Below are 22,498 nucleotides of genomic sequence, written 5' to 3'. Positions count from 1 at the left end.
ATAGCTTGATGTTCATTTTTGTCTTGCAAGGGAATTGAAGACTGAACAAAGATGTCATAGAGAGTCATAGCCAAAGAGGTGGGTTTCATGTTAGCAAAAGGTTTCCCATAAGATTAGAGAGATATTGGTAGCACAATAATAGATTACAAGGTGTATTCTCTAACAATAATACTTGTTGTTGGTGTAAATAAGTATTTACTATTTATACTTTACTGAAGTTTACTTAGCTTAATGCATTATTTTATTATTTATTAGTTAGTCACCTAGGAGTTTGCATACTCTTGTGAGTTGTCATGTTGACAACACATGAGTTACCACTCTAAATATGCACATGGTGTCTACAACATCACCACACATGGCACACCTCATCATACTTATCCTCTCATTGATGCATGTATATTCATGCATAATGGAGGATGTGTGCTTTGTTGTCATGATTATCTACTAGTTCTTTCTAGAACCATTCTAGATGCATCTTAGAAGCCTTTATATATAGCACTCCTAGTGTGTATGTACATCACATTACATGCTTTGACATGCTTTGAGATATTCATTCTCATATTGATCATACTCTTTTGGTCTATTGTTGTACTTGTGCTTGAATTACTTGATCTTGGGTGATTTTTCCCTAAGGAAAATTCTTACATGGCATCAAAGTTATAACAAATTCTTACATGGTATCAGAGCTATAAAAAATTCTTACATGGTATCAAAGCTCTTGGGGGAGATTCTATTCACATAGCTGATCAAGACCATTCTTGCTTCAACACCTCGACCTAGATCCAAAGAATTTGTAGATATTGGGAGCATCTAGAGCTAAAGCAATCCTCACCACTACATCCAAAATGCCAATTCAATGAAATTTGACTATAATTACACCTATATTGGGCAATAGTCAAGATTGAGGAAAACATTTTTTTTGCAAATTGGAATCCAAAGGCCTAATTTGCAAAATTGGTATGATCATTAAGATCTCTAAATTTTATTTTTAGATATGTATATTTTATCATTTGCATCTCTGCTTTTTTTTTGGATTTGCATTATTTTTTGGAAAAAATTTGGCCATCAAGTCACTAGGAGAGATTTCTTGTAGGTGAATATTGGAGCTTACTAGTGCAAATCAAATATTTGCATCACACTCAGAAGGTCAAAAAACCCCCAAATTAGATTTTTTTTCATCCAAATTGAACATCTAAAGAAAAATCTAGAGCCATTTGATTATTGAAGGCACGAAAATGATGATTCAGGAAAAATAATTACAGTAGCGATTTTCAAACAACAATATCTCCCTCATACAACTCCTTTTTGTGAGAAACTTTTTTTTGTTTTGGGGTAGAATTTCATAATCTATATATTGGTGCAGGTGGTTTGAGATCTCTATTCCTAATTTTTTTTGCAACTCATAAATCCCAATTTTTGCCACTTCAAATGCTTAGTACGAGCTCATCTGGACTCCAAATAAGGTTTCATTTTTTTTGAAAGTGCATTTTTTTTGTCTACTTTATAGATTTTCAATTAGATTATAGGCTTCTATGGATAGAAATACTACTTTCAAATATAGGCCCTAAATTGGCAAGTACCAAGTGCCAAATCATACATTAGGGGGGGTTGATTGATTAATTTTGCATTTTGGGAGGTGCATACATACATTAATTTCATGGAGTCTTATCACATATGCCAGTTTGGTTTAAAACTAAAATTGACACCAAGGAACTATCAAAAATGGAGTGCCTTAATCATTAATCATCTAAGAGAACATAAGGAAGTGTTTCCTTCTTTATATTGGAAGATACCACCTTTGTTCAAATATCTTCATCTTTTTCTTTGCTTTATTTATAGTAAGTATGAGTAAGGAATCTTTTCCTCCTCTTAGAATGACAAGTTTTCCTCATGATGTCTGGATGGGTCTTTGGGAAGCATATGAAGATCCACGAGTCCCTCCATTTCCTAAAGATATTCTATCTCCAGTCACTCCTATTATGGTACCTTCAACTCTAGATAACATCACATTTCTTGATGCTCCTGTTGCTTCTACTAATCTAGTTCCAGCCATAGATGCTCCTAATTTAGTGCAATAGGATTCAACATGTCTTCCTACTTCAGCTTCATGGATCACTTCCTTCTAGAAATTTCAATTTTGTTCATGGAGACTCACATTGAAGATGTGGGAGACATCACCGATGATATTCATCTTCTCTTTGTTGAGGAAAATACTTCATCCATTGCCATAGTGAATGATTCATGTACTTCTACATAGTAGGGTACACCTTGTCTTCTAGCTCTAGCATCAGTGGATGGCTTCTTGATAGATATTTTAGGTCTATTTGTGGAGTCACACATAAAAAATTTGGGAGATATCATTGATGATCTACATCTTCTCTTTGATGAAGAAGATCCTTCTCCAGTTGTAGTAAGGGCTCACTCTAACCCTCATGTCCATTCTCTATATGATCAATCTTCTCAGATTGGCATGATTGTAGATACTTATGTACAACACTTGGAGGAGGTCTCTTTATAAATTGAGGAGATAGTTCTAGAATGGCTTCTACAGACACTTGAGTAGGTTTTAGGGCCACCATACATCTTTAGGATTGTACCTTTGCTATTGTTTCTTCCAAAGGGAAGGAAAATCATTCACCACTCTTGGACCAGCTTCTACCTTGGAGCGGCTTTCACTGATCGACATTCTTCCTTGGGGGGGGGGGGACTACCTTGTCTCTCTTTCTCTTTTTTCTTATGGGTGGAACTTTTTCCTCTTATGGGGTTTTGTCCTTCTCATTATTCTCTATTGTATATTCTTGATGTATGTCATAATGGGGGGTCTTGATTACTCCATCCATCCATACATCTTTTCATCTCTCTTTTTGGGGGAGGATTTTTCCCATGAGGTTTTCCCTTTTTCTCCACTTTATGAGAGATTGCATTTCATTATGTAAATGGATACCTAACATGGCCTAGTAGTTGGGATCCATCATGCATTTCATCTTAGATTTTGTGAACTTAAGTGCATTCCCCTAAGTTGCACTTAAGTGGGGGTGTTGGTGTGAATAAGTATTTACTATTTACACTTAACTTTACTTAGGTTAATGCATTATTTTATTATTTATTTATCAGTCATCTAGGAGTGTGTGTACTCTTTTGAGTTTCCACATTGACAACATAGGAGTTCACACCTCATTTATGCACATGGTGTCTACAACATCTCCACTTGAGATACACCTTGTCATTCTTATCCTCTGATCTAGAATGATGGATAAGATGTGTGCTTAGTTGTCATGCTTATCTTATCTCTTGGTTCTTTCTAGACCCGTTCTAGATACATCTTGAGAGTCCTTTATATACTGGCACTCCTCATGTGTTTACACACATAGTGATGTATTAGGACATGCTATGATATAATGGTCATACTTTTTGGTCTACAGCTGTGATCTTCAATTTCCTCTTGTATTCAATAAGTGAAGGTCTAATATCAATATCAGGTTTTTTATGTGGCACTAATGACTCAACAATAGTTAGCATGTTAGTAGACATAGAGCTATCCCTTGGAATCATGATTAGGACCATTAAAGGGGAATTTAATTTACTCATGATAAGTCGATGGCACAGTTTGTATATCATGAATCCATGGTCTTCCTAGCAACAGGTTATATGTGAGTGGAATATCTAGGATTTGAAACTCTACATCCTTATCTATAGGACCAACTCAAATGGGTAGAAAAATAAGGCATTTAGAAGATCATACAACTTCATCGTAAGCCTTTATGGTAATTTTGTGCATGGGGTTCATATAAAATTCAGCTAACCCAAACTATTGAACCACACTAAAAGAAACAATGTTTCACCCTATATAGTTGTCTATTGGTACTCATCTAACTCAAGTATGATGAATTTGGACCTTGATGTATAATGAAATATTATGAAGATGACTTAATACTTTGTCATATTCTTTAGAGAATATAAGATAATGTGGTGAGGAAATATGGTTCACCATATCTTGGAACCTATCTATGTCAATATTTGTGGGAACACTCATTACACATGAGGCTTTTTCTAGGATCTCCTTATGTAAAGGAGATAACTCTAGCTATTTAAATATAGATATCTAGGTAGGGGTTCATTGCAACCAACTCATGAGATCATAAGTGGACATAGTTAAAGTAATGGACACAGTTAAAGTAATAGGTTATTTAGAAAAGGATTTTTGTTTAGGATCATTAGTTACCTTAAGGACAACTTTAGAATACCCCTAATGACAATGTTCAGTGTCTCACAATGAGAAGAAGAGGAATATACCACCCTAAGTAAAACCCTTGGTCTAGTGTCATCAAAATGTCGAGAGGGATTGAGTGTTCTCAACACCACTTTAGGCCTTTCATCATTAGTTTTGTAATTAAACTTCTCATAAAATTTGGGGCCCATCATGTAAAAATTCCCCTCACTAGGCTTGAGCATGTTGATAACATTTTTTGTGTTGGCATATGTGTAATTAATTTTTGCATCATTACATTTCTTGTTAGCATTGGCTCTCTCTCCTTATTCATACTTAGGAAAAGGTTGTTTAAAATTTCTCTAATTTGAAATCTTAATGAATTAGTTAGTAACAACCTTCCCTTCATTGATGAGGCTATGTATTATATCCTTTACTTTAAAAAAATTATTAGTAGTGTGACACTTATTTCTATGATGATTGCAAAATTGGTCCTCTTTTCAGCAATTAGGTTTAACATGTGAGTCCTTGGGTCTTGATATATCAGGTAGTGCTTAAGAAAAGTCTTCAAAAAAACATTATATGAATCAATCATTGGAGTATAGGCATGCCTAGATCTAGAAGGCTTCTTAGATTTATGATGAAGTTGTGATTTTTTGGAATCATTGTACTTTTTTTCTTCTTGTTGCTTAGTAGCATATATAGCATTGGTCAAGTGGAAAGAATTGTCTTTCACACTAGGAGAATCCACAATACCATCATTGACAACATACTTATTATTTTTCCAAGATTTATTCTTATCCTTTCCATTCCCTTTACCATTTTTATCTTTTTTAAGGATAATATACCCCTTCTTAACAACATCTTCAATACAATAATCTCTTTCAACCATTTCATTGAACATGTTGAATAATTGCTCTCATAGATCATAGTATAATTTTTCTATAAGAGTATTGACAAAGATATCAATCTTTTCACTTTCAAGATTTAAAGGGGGTATCTAGGAGGTAGTCTTTTCCATCTTTGTAGGAATGTGGCAAAGGGTTCTCCTTGACTTTTTCTAATATTGCATAGATCTTAACATAGTAATTGGGTATTGTATGTAATACAAGTATTGTTGAATTAATATTTGTATAAGCTTGTCAAATGTCTTAAGAGGAGGTGATAGCTTAGTAAACCATTCCATGGCTTGTCTATTGAAACTCTTAGGAAACAACCCCATAAGATATGTGTCTTGATGCATGAAATCCATGGTAAGAGCATAGAAGTATCTCACATGATCATGTGGATCACCATTATCATCATACTTGTCATATTTGGGAACCTATATATCCCTAGTAAATGGCATCATGCAAAGATTATTATCAAAAGGAAGATCACATATAGTTTTAACAAATGGGTTTTTAGGCTTCTCTTTTTCCATTTTCATAAGTGTGAGTTAGTTTCATAATTCTTGAACCTCTTTCTTTCTAAGCTCATTTTTTATTGGTCATTTCATTTGTATAATTCTATGGATATCAAAATCATGTGGTATTCTCCAACCTCAAATTTTTCATATATGCAAAGTATGGATCTCCATTTTGTTCTAAAGCCTTGAACATAAGTTTTTGGAGATATTCATCTTGTTGGAACTTCATGAGGTTCTCATTGGTAATTTCATTGTCTATTTCTCTTCCATGATGAGAAGTTTGTGAGTGCCTAGGTGGTGATGTATACTTCTTAATGTTTGATCTTGTAGCTCTCAAAGGAGTATTATTTCCATTATTCCCAACATTTGGATGATTTTTAAAATGATTTCTATAAGTAGCATTGGTATGTCAGTTCTCAAAGTTATGTGCATGAGTATCTTCAAAGCCTTGAGTGGGTTATTGTGAGCATTAGTTTCTAAATGTAGGTGAGATGCTTCCCTAGAGGCTACACATCTAGCTTCCTTAAGCCTTTATTTTTGTAACCTAGCTTGTTCTTCCTTCAACTCAAAGAAGCCCTCCAAATGGAAAATTCTTTCTTCTTGGTTCATGGTGAGAGACACATTATTTGCAGCTCTATGAGTATCCAAGGGACTATCAAAAGAACTACCTAAGTAGCTAAGAGGATCATTCTAGGTGGTAGATTTTTCTTTCTCTTTTTTTTTTTCAAAGATAGATTCTCCCTAGAAAGTTTACTTATGTGGATGCCTAGTGGGAGAAGTTAATTGTTCAAAATTAAAGGAGGAATAGTTTCTTTGATCAACTTGTAACCTAATTGTAACTGGCATGTAAGAGTAATTCTTTTAGTGTAATATGATAAGAAAAAGCTTTTTGGGAATTAAACTCATACGGTCGAGATGTTCACTTGTCAAGAAATGTAACAAAGAGAGAGTAGCTGGTCAAAAGTGCCCAAGCTAGTGACTCAAGCTTATAGTAGGGTAAGAAGCCGAATAGAAAGTAGCCAAGAAAGTATGATAATTGAGTTTTGACAACTAAACATCTATTACATTAAGTTCACATCCAACAAACCAAGCTCATCTTTTTAGCCTAAGACACTACCAAACATGTATATTTTAGACCAATATTATAATAAGATCAAATATGAACACCCCTACTCAAATAGAACATGCCTAAAGACTCCATTTTACAAGCAATCAGACATAAACAATAGTTTCCAGTAGACTAGGTGACAAAAGTTTAGTGAATAGGATTGTATGGTAGTTTCTATAATAGTCAAAAAATAGTTTTGGGTGATACGATAGTTCTTGAAAGGTAGGAGAAGAGTTTGTATTATAGAATTCTGATAGATTTTATGATGAATTGTGATACTTCTAGCAATTCCTAAGTATCATATGATATTTCTCTAAAGGATAGTGTGATAGAAGTTTAGCGGAAATAATAATTTGTGATTTCGTGCTTAAAACACCTACATTTTGACTCAATATTTTTGCATGTTTAGATAACAGCTAAATAGAGTGTTTCCAATTTGTAACAAAAAAAATATGATTTTGAAAACAAATAATGGCACAAACAAAAGTATTCAAGCAATTGAGAAAGGGACAAAGAAACCTTGCCAATACAAGCACTTGTGAGGTTTCAAAGAAGAAAACCTATGGAGACTACTTTCATGTGTATGTTCAAATAATTCCCATGGTTCTAGCACAAAATGAGAAAACATCAAGCAATATCCATCTAAGGTCATAGTTCATCACTCAATACCTTGTCCAACACTTGGTTCCCCTTCACCTCAGACAAAGTAATTACCCATAATAGATGTTGGCTTTTTCTTGGAAGTGTTATTAACACAACCAAAGGGATACATATGGTGAGTATAACATCTTGGAGTGATCCAAGTAGTCCACTAGTGTCAATCCTTAAACCAAGATATTGAGCGGATAATAATGGTGGCTTTTAAATCCTAAATTTTCTAGAAAGGTTCCTATTTGCAACACGCATCTTTCACCTCATACTAGGACACTTCATCATACGATAAGTAATAGACCTTGCAGCCACAATATTACCTTAAGCATTCTCACCTAGTGATTTCCTCATGGTCCCATTCCCACAAGTACTCTCCCTAGGTGAAGACAAGTGTTACACCCCCCAAGGATTTGGCCTTTGTCAAGGGGTTTGTGATTATAGTGGGTCGGGTTAGTTGGTTTTTTCTCATTCCCACTTTAGGTCATTCATATTTGTATCTTTCCACCAATAGCATGCCCTTTATAGGTAATATCTCACTAGGAGATAAACAAAATAGATCCACACCAAAGAGGTCAAAAAAAATTATTCACCTTAGAAGGTGAAGAGAATACTCTCCTATTACTTAGTGCTTCCCTAAAACATGTCAAGAAGATCAATTTAAACCACTAAAAAGTGGAGTATCCCACTCACTTTCAAGATTTAATGAAGGGTCAAGATTTTTGGCTCACCTATGAGGTGAAGAGCATACTCTCCTACCAACAATGAACCCTACTTGTAAGTTTTGTGTGCCTAATGAAAGTAAATGACTAATCTAATGTTGCACTTGAAAACAAAACAAAGCACATAAAAAATTGTTTGTTTGTTTTTCTTGGGAAGTGTTGTCTAGGGTGGAGTCTGATTAGTCCCTAAGTGAGAGATTATTAGTTTGTGGTGATTGATTAGAGAAGTATTGTACATACTTCATAATCCTTGGTATGAGGATCACATGAGATAGGTAAAATAGAACCTTGAATTTTTCCCAAAGTGAGTATATAAAGAGGGTATTGGAAAGATTTAATATGCAGGATGGAAAATTAGTTAGTACACCTTTGGCTATTCATTTCAGATTGACTATGGAAATGTGGCCAAAGGCATAGGAAGAGGCAAATAAAATGTCTAATATCTTGTATTCATTAGTAGTTGGTAGTCTGATGTATGCAATGGTATGCACATGGCCACATATTGCTCATGCAGTGGGAGTTGTCAGTAGGTATATGAGTAATCTAGGTATGGAACATTGGAGTGTTGTCAAATGTATACTTCAATATTTGAGAGGTACTACTACAAAAGAATTATGTTTCATAGGATCTAGTTCTACACTGAGTGGTTTTGTTGACTCTAATCTGGCTGGAGATGTTGATACAAGGAGGAGTACTATAGGGTATGTTTTTACTATAGGGGTTACTATAGTTAGTTGGATTTCTAGATTGCAGAAGGTTAATGCACTTTCAACCACTAAAGTTGAGTATGTAGCTGCTACAGAAGCTAGCAAGGAGATAATTTAGTTACAATGTTTTTTGGAGGAACTAGGTCAAAAGAAAAAAGATCACCCATTGTATAGTGATAGCCAGAGTGCAATTCATCTTGTAAACAATTCTGCTTTTCATTTAGGGACAAAGCACATATAGCTCAAGTACCATTTTATACGGTTTGTTTTGTAGGATTGCCAACTATGGCTTAAAAAGATTCACTCAAGTGATAATCCTATAGACATGTTCATGAAGGTAGTCCCTAAGGAGAAGCTAGTTTCTTGCTCAACTTCTATTGGGCTTCTTGACTGATGATCGTGGACATTATACACAACAAAGGATTTTATCCAATGGGAGCCCCATGTGGTAGTCATATTGCTATGGGATCAATCTCCAAGTAAGAGATTGTTGTCTAGGGTAGAGCCCGATCAGTCCCCAAGTGGGAGATTGTTAGTTTGTGGTGACTAATCAGAGAAGTACCCTAAAGAGAGATATATCATATAAGATAGCTTAGGGTTAGGTATCAAGATAATGTGATGTATAATGAGATAGGTTGTTCTTGTGGTAGTATTGAGTTGTAAGCATTTGTACAATAATCACTAGATAATAAGAAAGGTTGGATAGCTATGTAGGTGGGTGTAGCCTAGGTTCTGGGTGAACCACATTAAATCTGTGTTCTTATGGTTTTCTTCTTTTATTTCTGCACTTAACTATTTATTCTTATATTGTCTCAAATCTATCAATTCCTAATAGGAAGCCTTGCAAACATGTCAGTATCCCTTTTATCTTTGAAAAATGTTCTTTTTGTTTTAGCAAGAAAGTGATAAACCATTACAAAACAACAAGGTTTGGGCATCAAAACATTAGTAAATCTTAAATAAACCCTGCAAGACCATTGATTAGGATTTTATGAAACTAGAAAATCTGAAATTAGAAGCTTTAAAACTAAAAAATAAAAATTAGGAACCAAATTAGCTAACCAAGATAGATTGGGTGATACTTCTAGTTGTAGAAGTATCGTACAACACTTCCCTGTATAGTTAGTTGATACTTTCTCCCTAGATGATACTTTGTGTCACTAATTGTGATAGAATATAGAACATGTGTGTAATAGAATGTAGAATAGTGATGTGAAAAAATATAAAACATTTCTACGATAAAGTAACTAGTAAAGTACCACACATCAATGAAAGAAAGTATCATATGATACTAGAAGAGTATCACACATTAGTAGCAAAAGTATGACATGATGCTAGAAAAGTATCACATCATATTTCTATCTACAAAAATAAAAACTCAAATAGAAAGATAGAAAATAACAAAATAACAACAACAAGAGCTAGACAAGACTATCAAGCCTATAGTGGGTGCCAAAAATGTGCATATGAAAAGTGTCATACTTCTATAAATCATTATTCTTGAGAATGCCCATGAAAGAGAGAATCTCAAGAGGTTTTTTATAACTCTATATATATGATGTACTAAGGTGCAAGAAATGAAATGGTGGCTCTAAAATGAATCAAATCTATGCAACCCTTGCAAGGGGCACCATAGAACAAGATATACGAAGTATAGAGGCAATGAGAGCCAATATCCAAGAATTCTCAAATGGGTACGCAATGAAAGATGAAAACTAAATTAAATAAGATTCAAGATGCAAGCTAACAAGTATGAAAGATTAAAAAACCCCTATTTAGACTAGGTGAGCTATTTTAGAGCACAAAAGGAAATCTAAACTAAAATTCCATAATGAAAGAATGAGACACAAAATATGAAATACAAATGCAAGAGTTCTCAAAGGCATTCAAAGCTCCAAAGTCACTAAGAAAGCTTGCAACATAACATTAGCATGAGAGCCTGAGATGGAAGAATGAGGAGAAAGCCATCCTTTTAAATATAAATGGATGGTAGGGATGAAGAGGAAAAAGAAGCATAGTCAAGGGAGGAGAATGCATTTTTAGTGATCCATGTGCATAAGCATCTCCACCAATCACAACCAACAGTTGCCTTTTCTATCTCATTTGAGACAACAATGCTTTTTCTTCTATTTTTAAAATGGGCATAATGTTTTATGTGTGGACAACTTAGGATAAGTGGGGAGTGGGGTCTTTTATTTAATTAAAGTGGGACAGGTTCCTTTTAATTCAATACTAACTTAGGATATAGTGATCAAACTATAGGATAAAATTGAATAAATTATTTTTTGAAGATTTGATCAAGAATGAGTGATTAATAAATTAAGAAAAAATGCTAGAAAGGGGGCTAATATTCTAGATGACCACTTTTGAGTGATTACATAAAGGAAAGGAAAGTATTGTTAAAATATTTATGAATTAAACCATCTATTCTAGATTTTTCCACCACTTCCAAAAATTCATCTCCTAAAATGTACCATGTCTATTAAAAAAAAAAACTAGCTAGAAACCCATCTGAGCCTGGTGCTTTGTCACCCTCCAAACTATAAAGAGACCTTTTTATCTCTTTCTTGGATATTAGTTTCATGAGAAGTGTTTTGAGCTTTTGAAATGCATTTTGGGATTAAATCTAAAATATCATCAACAACTTTAAAACACAAAGCATCTTTGGAAAATATAGAAGACAAGAATCTAATTACTTCTTTGTTAATATCCTCTACCTTATCTAATAAGTTACCTTGGGAATCTTTAACTAAATTTTTTTTTTTTCTTTCTCCTAACCTTAATTGGATTACAAAAAAACTTATTATTCTTGTCTCTCTTTGCAACCAAGTCTCCCTTGATTTTTGACGCCACAAAGTTTCTTCCCTAGCAAGAATTTTATTGTATTTTTCCTAAAGTTATAACTCCTTAAGAAATCATCTTCCCTCATTCTGTATTCTATATTTTTGACTACTCCTTTAAGAATTGTAAATTTTTAAGTAAAATAAACTCTTCACTACCATGATGGGGACACGCATTCAACCACCATTGAGAAATTAAATCCTAGAAGTTAGCTAATTTAGTTCACATAGTCTCACATTCAAAAGGCAATCTAGCTGGTGAGATATCTTCATTGAGAAATTTGCATATAGGAAAGTGGTTTTAACCTATGATACGTAGGATTTTTACATAAAATATCCAATTAGTCATACTCTAATCACCCCCTAATAAAAATATTTCTAACTTTTCAACTATAAATAAAAATCCATTTCGCCTATTTGTCCAAGTGAAGATTGTTGGCCTAATTTTTCACTTGCTTATAGTCTTCTTAAAATCTATGAAAATTAGGAAGAACTATGTCTAAAAGGCTTAGGATTTCTAAAACATTGTGATAGTCCTCATGAAAAAACCCTAAATCCTTTTTTGTCTTTTCATGTCATTTGAGTTTATTTGAAATACATTTACTTTTTAAAAGGGTAAAATTGTGAAAAACCTTGTTATACTTTTATATCCCTAGGTCTTAAGCTAATGTTTTATCTTTGTATTTCGTAAACTTTTGTATCTTTTAAGTTGTGATGTTGCGAAGTCTCAATAATCTCAACATCACCCTGCTTTTCTTACTAACTATTTCCAAGGTGGCAAAATGGAAAAATAGTATATCTTGAGCTTACTATAGCTTTGCAATGGTTAAAAATAACATCAAGGTTGGGGATGCAAACAAGCAAAACAAGGAAGAGTGCATGATCAAAAGTCATTGTTGACTTAAGACATTTCAAGTAATGATGTTGTGATAAAAGGAAAAGGGTTAAGTCTAAACTATCATCGCAAAGTCATGGGTCATAAAGTATTAGGATGTTTAAGTTATGATCATGTGATTAAAAGGAAATAGTTAACAAAGATGTCAATGCAACATCATAGGGGGTTAGATAAAATGTGAAGACTAAGTCATGAGGATGCAAAAAGGAATTGATGGTTAAGAATTGTAAGCAAGCCCACCTTTGCAAGTGGATTAAAGAAACCTTGGGTTAAATATGAAGTGAGAATATGAAAGCTTCTAGTCACAATTCTGCAGGGTTACTTGTTGGGTTAAGGGTTTAAACCGGGAACCAATGAAGAAAAGAATAAAACCAAATAAAGCCTTGATCACATGATCATGTAAATAAAATATGAAGATGATGTCCAAGTTGTAAAACTATGAAAGATGCCCAACAATTAAAATAAATGTTTGTCATTATCTTGCAAAGGTTTGATGAAAAGTAATATGTTGAGTTATGATAGAGGGATTCATTGATCACTATTGTTAAGATTTTAGACTATCACACCATCACCAAACTCAATGAATAACTCAAAGTAAAGAACATGGCATGGTGAATGTGATGGATTGTGTCTTAGCAAGGTTTAACTACAGTTGCTAAATTGATGTTGCAAACATGCAAACATAAGGATAGGATGGCTAAGATTAAAGACTAGGACAAGTTTGCAAGGGTTTATATGATAGTTAGAATTAAAGTTGTGAAGCTAGGAGAATAAGATAATGGTCAAACAAAATAATGGAGCACATATTCACAAGTCAAGAGTAAAAGTAAGAAAATAATAGTGTGAAGCTATGAATAAATGAATTATTGCAGTTAAAAATGTTTTCTTCATTCTCGTACAGTTCCATATACAGTCAAGACATTAAGTTGCAATGTTGCAAGATGAGGAAAGTGTCAAAAAAAAATTCTTGGTGCAGCATCACACAATTAGAATGAGCATCCTCTCTAATAGTCATGAAGGGGCAATAAGTTAAGAACTTAATGAAGTACATCATTGCAAGGATAAAGGTTGTTAAGGTATAAATGATAGTGAAAGTGTGAAATGACACATAAAGAATTCATTTTCAGATTGCAGTAATAAAAAGGGTAAATTAAAATTGAGTTGTGGAGTGAATAAAAAAATTTTCAGCATCACAAGAAAAACTCAGCAATAAAAAGATAAGATATGAGGTTGTGAAACATTAAAAACGATAAACCTAGCCACATGGTCACACCCAAAATCAAGACGAATATACAAGTCATGGTGAAGAAGCGATAACTTGGTCTTCACACCATCACAACTATCAGTTTTAAGGCATGAAAGTTGTTTTAATGACCATGTCTGAGTTGGATAAAAAGAACATAAGCTATAAGTACAAAGATATGAAAAAGCATATATTTTGCCAAGTTCTCAAAGATTGATAGGTTTTCAAGTGTGTTGGTCTTAATGATGCTGGAGCATCTTGACCCTTCATACATTATGATGAATTTCATAATATTCTAATATTTAAGTCATTTAGATTTTCCTATAACTGTGTTGAAGAAAGGGTTAAAATGCTTAACTTTGCATTGTGACGTATTAAAAACTAGGAAAAAAAAACATTTGAATTGTAATGGGAGTGCTTAAAGAAGCATTGAAAAATGTACAAGGGTTAAAAGAACGTGTTGGCTTGGTTAAAGAGGTGGTTGGGAAGTTTTAAAATACCAAAACCACTTTAAATCATTGTATTGGTCATTCCAAATAGAAAGGGATGAATGAGAAGAAGAATAGATCATTTTGAAGCAATTGGGTTTCTTAAGAATTTGTCATTTTGATTGGTTTTAATTGTTTTAGTCTTGGTTCTAGGTCTTGTATGGCTATGTAAAGCCTATAACCCTTTTATTTTTTGTACATTTGAAGATTAGGATGAATAAAATTCCTTTTATTTTTGGTTTGGAACAATTTTGTTAAGTTTTGAAGAAGTTATGCTAGTTTTGGTAAAAGTGGTCATTTGCAGATTTGAGGATGGCTAGCTATAGTCAGATTTATATGTTTGGTACAGGCATATTTGGATGAAATAGAAAATTTAGTTGTATTAATTAGAAATATATATGAACCATATTTGATTTTCATTTTATTTGAGTCATTTTTATTTAGATATGTGTTAGTTATGTTCATTTTAATGAAGATTGGTTTTTAAGGATCTTTTTCAAAGTTGTAGGCAATGATTGGTACTTCTAGAACAATTTATGAATTGGAAAAATCAATGGCTTATATATTTAGCAACTATACTGATATAAGGTTGATTGAAAATTGGTTTAGTTTCATTTGGAGTCATTTTGAGAAAGTTATTAGATGCCTAAGGAAGGGTTACTGGTTTTACTTCAGATTTATGACAGAGAAAATGGGTCTACATGCAGAGACTATAACATGCAGTGGATTGATTATTTTTCACCTAGATTTGGATATGTTTTATTATCCTAATTTGAAACAAATTATCCAAAGGGTTTTGAAATAAAATTTTAGAATTGAAAGTTATGAATAATGTACACGGGTATAGAAGTCAGGATATGCAATTCAAGAAGGGTTGATGACTTTGTGTTGGAAAATGATTTGTTTTGCCTCGTGAGATTTCTAAGAATGAAATTTATTTCATGGATTTTTGAAGGAATAATAATATATTCCAACATTTGGTTTACTCTATTGATGCTATTTACATTAGAGTGGTATCAAAGCCAGCAAAAGATCTGGTGTTTTTGTGGGTAGAGATAATTAGTGGTATGTGGATCCATCATAGCTGCAAGAAGGATGCATTTGCAACTATGCATGTGAAGATCTCAAGCTGGAATCTTTGTATTTTCTCCATAAGTGATATGTCTAGAGTAGGATGTTGAGAGCAACCACTGAGCGAGAGTGGGAAGTGCATCACCAGATCGAGTCTACTGTTGTGTTAGATGACAATAAGGTGGTATGAAGAAGCAGCATGAAGCATGATGGCTAGCAGCCAGTCTTTACTCCATTGGTGGGAGTTATTTGAAAAAGATAGAGTATGTAGTAGAATCATGGACCTAGTGATAAAGACAACGAAGAAAAAGATTTGATTGTAGAACTCTCCACTACACATTTCCATGGGACATGGAAATCTTTTAAGCCTGGGAGTATGATGCAGGAGCATCTTGACCCTGCATACATTATGATGAATTTCATAATATTCTAATATTTAAGTCATTTAGATTTTCCTATAACCGTGTTGAAGAAAGGGTTAAAATTCTTAACTTTTCATTTTGATGTATTAAAAACTAGAAAAAAAAACACATTTGCATTGTAATGGGAGTGCTTAAAGAAGCATTGAAAAATGTACAAGCGTTAAAGAAGGTGTTGGGTTGGTTAAAGAGGTGGTTGGAAAGTTTTAAACCACCACAACCACTTTAAAATCATTGTATTGGTCATTCCAAATAGAAAGGGATGAATGAGAAGAAGAATAGATCATTTTGAAGCAATTGGGTTTCTTAAGAATTTTTCATTTTGATTGGTTTTAACTATTTTAGTCTTGGTTCTAGGTCTTGGACAGCTATGTAAAGCCTGGAACCCTTTTATTTTTTGTACATTTGAAGAGTAGGATGAATAATATTCTTTATTTTTTTGGTTTGGAATAATTTTGTTAAGTTTTGAAGAAGTTATGCTAGTTTTGGTAAAAGTGGTCATTTGTAGATTTGAGGATGCCCAGCTATAGTCGGATTTATATGTTTGGTATGGGCATATTTGGATGAAACAGAAACTATAGTTGTATTCATTGGAAATATATATGAACCAAATTTTATTTCCAATTGGTTTGAGTCATTTTTACTTAGATATGTGTCAGTTATATTCATTTTAATGAAGACTAGTTTTTAAGGATTTTTTCAAAGTTGTAGGCAATGATTGGTACTTCTAGAACAATTTATGAATTGAAAAAATTAATGGATTATATATTCAGAAACTAGATTGATATAGGGTTGATTGAAAATAAATTTAGTTTCATTTGGAGTCATTTTGGGAAAGTTATTAGATGCCCAAGAAAGGGTTACTGGTTTTACTTCAGATTTATAACAGAGAAAATGGGTCTACATGCAGAGACTATAACGTGTAGTGGATTGATTATTTTTGGCTCATATTTGGATATGTTTTATTATTCCTAATTTGGAAAAAAATTTCAAAATTTTTTTGAAAAAAAAATTCAGAATTGGAAGTTATGAACAATGGTATAGAAGTCAGGATATGCAATTCAAGAAGGGTTGATGACTTTGTGTTGGAAAATGCTTTGTTTTGCCTCGTGAGATGTCTAAGAATGAAATTTATTTCATGGATTTTTGAAGGAATAATCATGTATTCCAAAATTTGGTTTACTAAATTGATTCCATTTACATCACTTAATTTCCATTAATGTCATGCTCCCATTGCAAAAACAAATAAAGTCTGAAAGATGGGGGAATTTTCATTACCATTTTCATAATTGCTTAAGTTTTCTGAGTGAATTATGAATTATAAATTAATTTCTAGTGACTTTCAGCATCTAGTATATAGAGTAGACAAAATTACTGATAGCACAAGCAGTAATTGAAGATCCTACTACACAACCAAAAGACCCTAGCACATTCATAGAGGAATGGATACATATTTTACCTAGCTCTTCTAATGCTCAAGCTGCTAATGATCATGTTTTTAGGGATCCATATGTGCTATATAGAGATGAAAAGGTTCCTGACAAAAATGGATATGAATTATTCTGGTTCTTTTATAAGAACATAGTGGAGAAGGTACCAGTATTTAACCCTTGAATCAAAATTCTAGGCAAGTTGATCCAAGTCATTCTATAGGAAAGATAGAAGCATCTTCTTTTCTTTCAACAAAGAAACATTAATAGAAGCATTCAACTTGGGAGGTCCTATTTCATTGCCTATAGATATTGAAGATTTGACTAAGAATTTCAAGACACACAAGAGTTTTATATGGGAAGAGCAATGAATAGACATATCCCTTTGTCAAATAAGGATAAGGGAGATATTCCAAATAAGAAGGAGATTGATTTGACCATGCTCCTTGAGTTCTTTCAAAGATACTTTCAGAATATTGTCTTTCATTTGAATAAAGCCCTCAATTCATATTGAACCATGAATGTCTTAGGAGCATTCAATATCATGGCAGTCAACATCCAAGACCCAAATTATTATGTTGGATATGATTTTTTGGAATACATCATTGGTAGGATCCATGAAGAAATCGCTACTACATATAAAGGATAGTTAGGAAACTTCAAAATTCATTATTACTCTTTTATTATGCATCTAATCCTATTTAAGAATGTTGATTCTTTCAATCAGAGCTTCATTGATTGCATAGAGGATTAGGGACAAAGAATACCAATGCAAAGATGGACAAGGGTATGGAAATTGGTTTACCCCTATTCAAATTTTATTGCTTTCTATAATGATTTTGTGCATCCAATTTTGAGAATGATAGGGTTAGAAAATGAAAGAATCCCTAGGAGTGTTAGAAAGGTTGTTAAACCTAAATTATCCTATGATGTTGGAAAACAATTAACACATGATTGGGGTAGTGTCTTTCTATTTGAAGATTATACTATTATTAGAGTTTTTAGGTGCCCTTAGCTACCACATATCCTACCCAAATATGTCCCTAAAAGAATAGGGTTTATAGAAGTGTTTTGGAAATTAGTTTCATTGAATAAAGAGTACCTAGGAAAGACTATTAAGAAAGGAACATTTTTGTGTAAATGTACTAAGGTAGGTGATTTTTAAATTGGAAAAAAATTCCATTGAGGAGACTAATTAATTTTTTAGGAAATTCAATTGCCAATTGGGCCAGCCAGAACCTATGACCCATGTAATGTAATTAGACATGCCCTAAAAATATGAGGGGATATAATTTACCTCCCATAAAACCTCTATGGGAAGAAGATGTCAATTTCAATAGGCTAAATGAGGATGAATGCAAGGAGAGGATGATAAAATATAGGGATGTTATAAATTTTGAGTTTGAGATGAGAAAGGTGGATCTATCCTTCAATGGATGTTATCCTTAGGAAGACTATTGGTCAAAGTTGGACAAGTGTGTAGAGAACTTTGATGAGATATAAGCACAATTCCCTAAGGAGAACAAAAAGAATATACCTAGAATTCTTTCATGAAGATATAGCCATTAAGGTTTTTGATGGATTAACTTGAAAGTTCAAAGTGGTAAAACAAAGAGATAAGAAGAAGAAAATAGTAGATATACCAAAAAAGGTTCAACAAAAGGCCCTACAAATTATGCTAAGGAGGACACAAAGCTTTAATGAGATTAGGAGAAGATATCTAATATCTCATGAATCTAAAGATGAGTAGTGCATAAAGAACATAGAATTATAGGCTCAAGTTCTAGATGATAGAATTATTGAAGGAAATGAATTCATGAATGATGAAAATTTCATTAGAACTGAAGAATTTAAAAGCTTCTTGTTCAAGATAAAGAAAAATGATTAGCCCTAGAGATGAAACTAGGTGATTCTGATGAGATAGTTGTTGGTTTAGTACAAAAACTACAAGAATATGATCCTTCCAGTGAGACCCTTATTGTGGAAGAGGCAATAGACTTAGTGACAAGAAGTGGCATGATTATCTTCCCAGGGTGAGACATCAGCTCATCTTTCTTGCAAGATGAGATGAGGAGGAAAGAATAGACCATTTCATTTGAACATGAAAATATATTTGGAGAAGTAAAAGGCTCTAGATACAATATTGATACCCAAACAATGACAATCTAGAGTTTAGCTCTAGAGGACTAGAAGCCAAATCTGATGGAGATTAAGGAGTCCCCAAGGGGAAATGTTATTTTCTAGAATGTTTATTCCACTTCTAGTGACCATATTTTTTGGTTGCATACCTCAGTGGCATTAATAAGTAAAAACAAAATGGATACACTGCAAGCTTAGCTATGAGTTATGAGGAAGAAATAAAGAAGACATTTGTCTTAGAACAAAAAACCCTTAAACTAGAAAATGAAGTAGCATCACTTAAAGACATTATCAAATTAGTTGCAGAGGCCAAGGAGTAGAGCATCCATATAGAAGGCCAAGTACCTAAAATAGGGGAGGCATTAGCCCATACAATACATGTAGCTAAAGAGGAAGATGTGGAGTCAAGAAAGGAGATAGAAATAAGGAAAATCAAGAATTTTTTGATCTACAAAATAAATGCACTAAAATAAGTATCATAGAATGTGCATAGCAACTATCTTATGTTGCAAGAGGTAGAGTGTAGGTGCTTGTATGTAGTTTCATTGTTGTCTCCACTCTTTACTTCATGGGGCCCTTACCTTCAATGTTTTGAGAACCTTGTACCCTTTTTGGCTCAATATTGGCTCAATAGAAAGATCTACCTAAGGTACAAATTATAGGTACTAGAAATATGATCCATAAATTAAGGGATCTAAGTGGTTTCTTCAATGGAAAGTTGTAGCAAATTTATGGTGAAATGAATGCAATTGTGACAAAAACATCAAATCTTATACCTTCATTTTTGAATGAGGATGGAGGAGTAAAGGACTAGGTAGAATGGTCATGCATTTGACAACATGGTGAACCATCCCAAATTCCTAGCCTATAGCAATAATGAGGTAAGTGTGATTGTGGTTTTTATGATATGATTGACATCCTCTACAAGTTAGAATCAAAGATGTCAAAAGTAGCTATAGAGGTCAGAGAAAAAAAAGATGTTAAATGGAATAAACAACTTGATGAGTTGGATAGAGTTATAAATTCCACCTGGTTTAATGTAGACATTGATGTTGCCATTTGGCAAGTCATTACTGATACAAAAGAAATACCATCTGTGGATAGTGACTAGGAAAATCAGTTATGTAGTCAGAGACAAAAGGGAAAAAAGAAAAGGAAAAGGCAAAGATAGGGATAAGATGTTGAGAAAAAAAGGAATTATGCTAAAGATACCTATTGAAAGTGCCATCTAGTAGTTTTGTAACTACATCCTAGAATTTTGATCAAGTACAAAGAATATTTACAATTATAATAAGATGAAATATCTGTTTATTTTGTGTCCAATGGTTTTTTGAGAAGTGTCCTCCCATCTGAAGCTTTTTGCAATCCTTCTATAAAAGGATGTCCAAGATGTGGAGTTGGGGCCCAAAATTTATGTGATTTTTAGTATTATAGTAGTCTTGCATTTAGTCTAGTTAGTCTTTGTGTCAATTTTTTTATGTATTCATCTACATATCCGAGAATACAAGAAAATATTGAATGATAAGTTGTCATGTTTTGATGTATTTCTAAGTTTACATCAATATTGTGTGATTTTCAAGGAGAAACAATGCAAAAAGAGAATTTTTCTATATCTTTTTCTCTAAATTATGTCTCCATTTTTATGTGTTGGTTATGTTGATATTGTATGAGCAAGGTTTATGCAGTTTAATTCAACTAGGAAAGGTTTTATATCAATTTTTTGTTGAATTTAATTCAAGGAATTAAGTAAATGCTTTAATAAATTGATAGGATTTCTAGTTATATAAGAAGAATGATCATAAGAATGGAGTTTAGGGTTAATTTCTTACATAATTGATTGTAAGGAAATTTATTATAATTAGCAATTATTTGCAATAATTCCTTGTATCTAATTCCTTGTATGTTATTGTTAGCTACTGGTATTAAGGATTTTGTAAATTTTTGGAAGAATTGGACCATTTTCTATTGAAAGGGATAGAAGTGAAATAAAAAGATACTGTTAGTAAGCATATGTTGAAGTCAGGAACCATAAACTAGTCATATATCCACATATCACTAAGGTGCACACCCATCAATTTTATAGAGCCTAAAGAGTAGAATATCCCTGTGATTCTATTAAAGTTGGATCTAGATCTAAGAATTTCTTAGTTGAATATAGGAGATAGCTAACCCTTAGACCAAGAATTATCCTCATAATCCTAGTATCAGTTATGTTGTTGCTTGGTAGTTGTGAACAACCAACAAAATTGTGACTCTATTGGGAAGTCGATGAAAGAAAAGAGCTTTAAAGTTATAGAATCTCTACTAGTATTCCATATCTATTGTTAATGTTTTTTTATTGTGAGTAAGTCTATGCCTCAGTATTGGTTGTTGTTGAGTGAAAAAACTTTAGAATTTATGAAATTTTCCAATACCATAGAAGCTGTGGCATGGAATTGGTTTAGGAAGTGCCTTATTGGTTGAATAGAGTTTTTTTATAAATAGTATATGATAAAAAAATATTAGGGTTGGATTACCTTTTGTTAGATTTGTTATAAAGAATATCTTTTCCTCATAAAAGTTTCTTTGTCTTTTAGCCAAGTAAAGATATTTTCCCCTAGTGGGTGGTGACTCAGTTTTAGGTTTTGCTACTAGTGCTTATTTCAAAAAGTGAAAAATGGTTGAAAAGAGAAATAATATGAGATCTTATGTGAAGGAAAACCTAGATATCCCATTGTATACTAATTTACCAAAGGGTTTTAGGAAAATTTGGCTTAAAAAGAAGGGTGGATCTAGTCATACTTGGAAACCTAGAGATAGCCCACAATACAAGCCATCAGCTGAAAAAGGAATTTCATCTCATAGTTCTAAGTCTAAAACCACTGGAATCCTAGGTAATGTTTTCATAAAACCTTATGATGAAGTTGGTTTTTATCAAGATAAAATGGTATCATATGTAGGAGATACTATTTTCAACACCAGTATTGTAGAAGAGATGAATCAACATCTTAGACCTAGGAGTATTTAGTCAAATAGACCAAATCTTGAGCAAGTCCTCATATTGAAAGAAATATGATAGATTTGGATGATTTTATAGAATCTAAAGAAACAAATATAGATCATGATGATGCATTTTCTAAGGTGGAATTCCTGAGAAGAAGAGTTGTTGAAGAAGAGGCCAAATACATTCATTT

Source organism: Cupressus sempervirens, chromosome 7 (genome assembly GCF_028749045.1).
Source record: "Cupressus sempervirens isolate cs-2001-9-10 chromosome 7, ASM2874904v1, whole genome shotgun sequence".
Classification (NCBI taxonomy): Eukaryota; Viridiplantae; Streptophyta; class Pinopsida; order Cupressales; family Cupressaceae; genus Cupressus; species Cupressus sempervirens.
Note: the sequence above shows the minus strand (reverse complement) of the source record.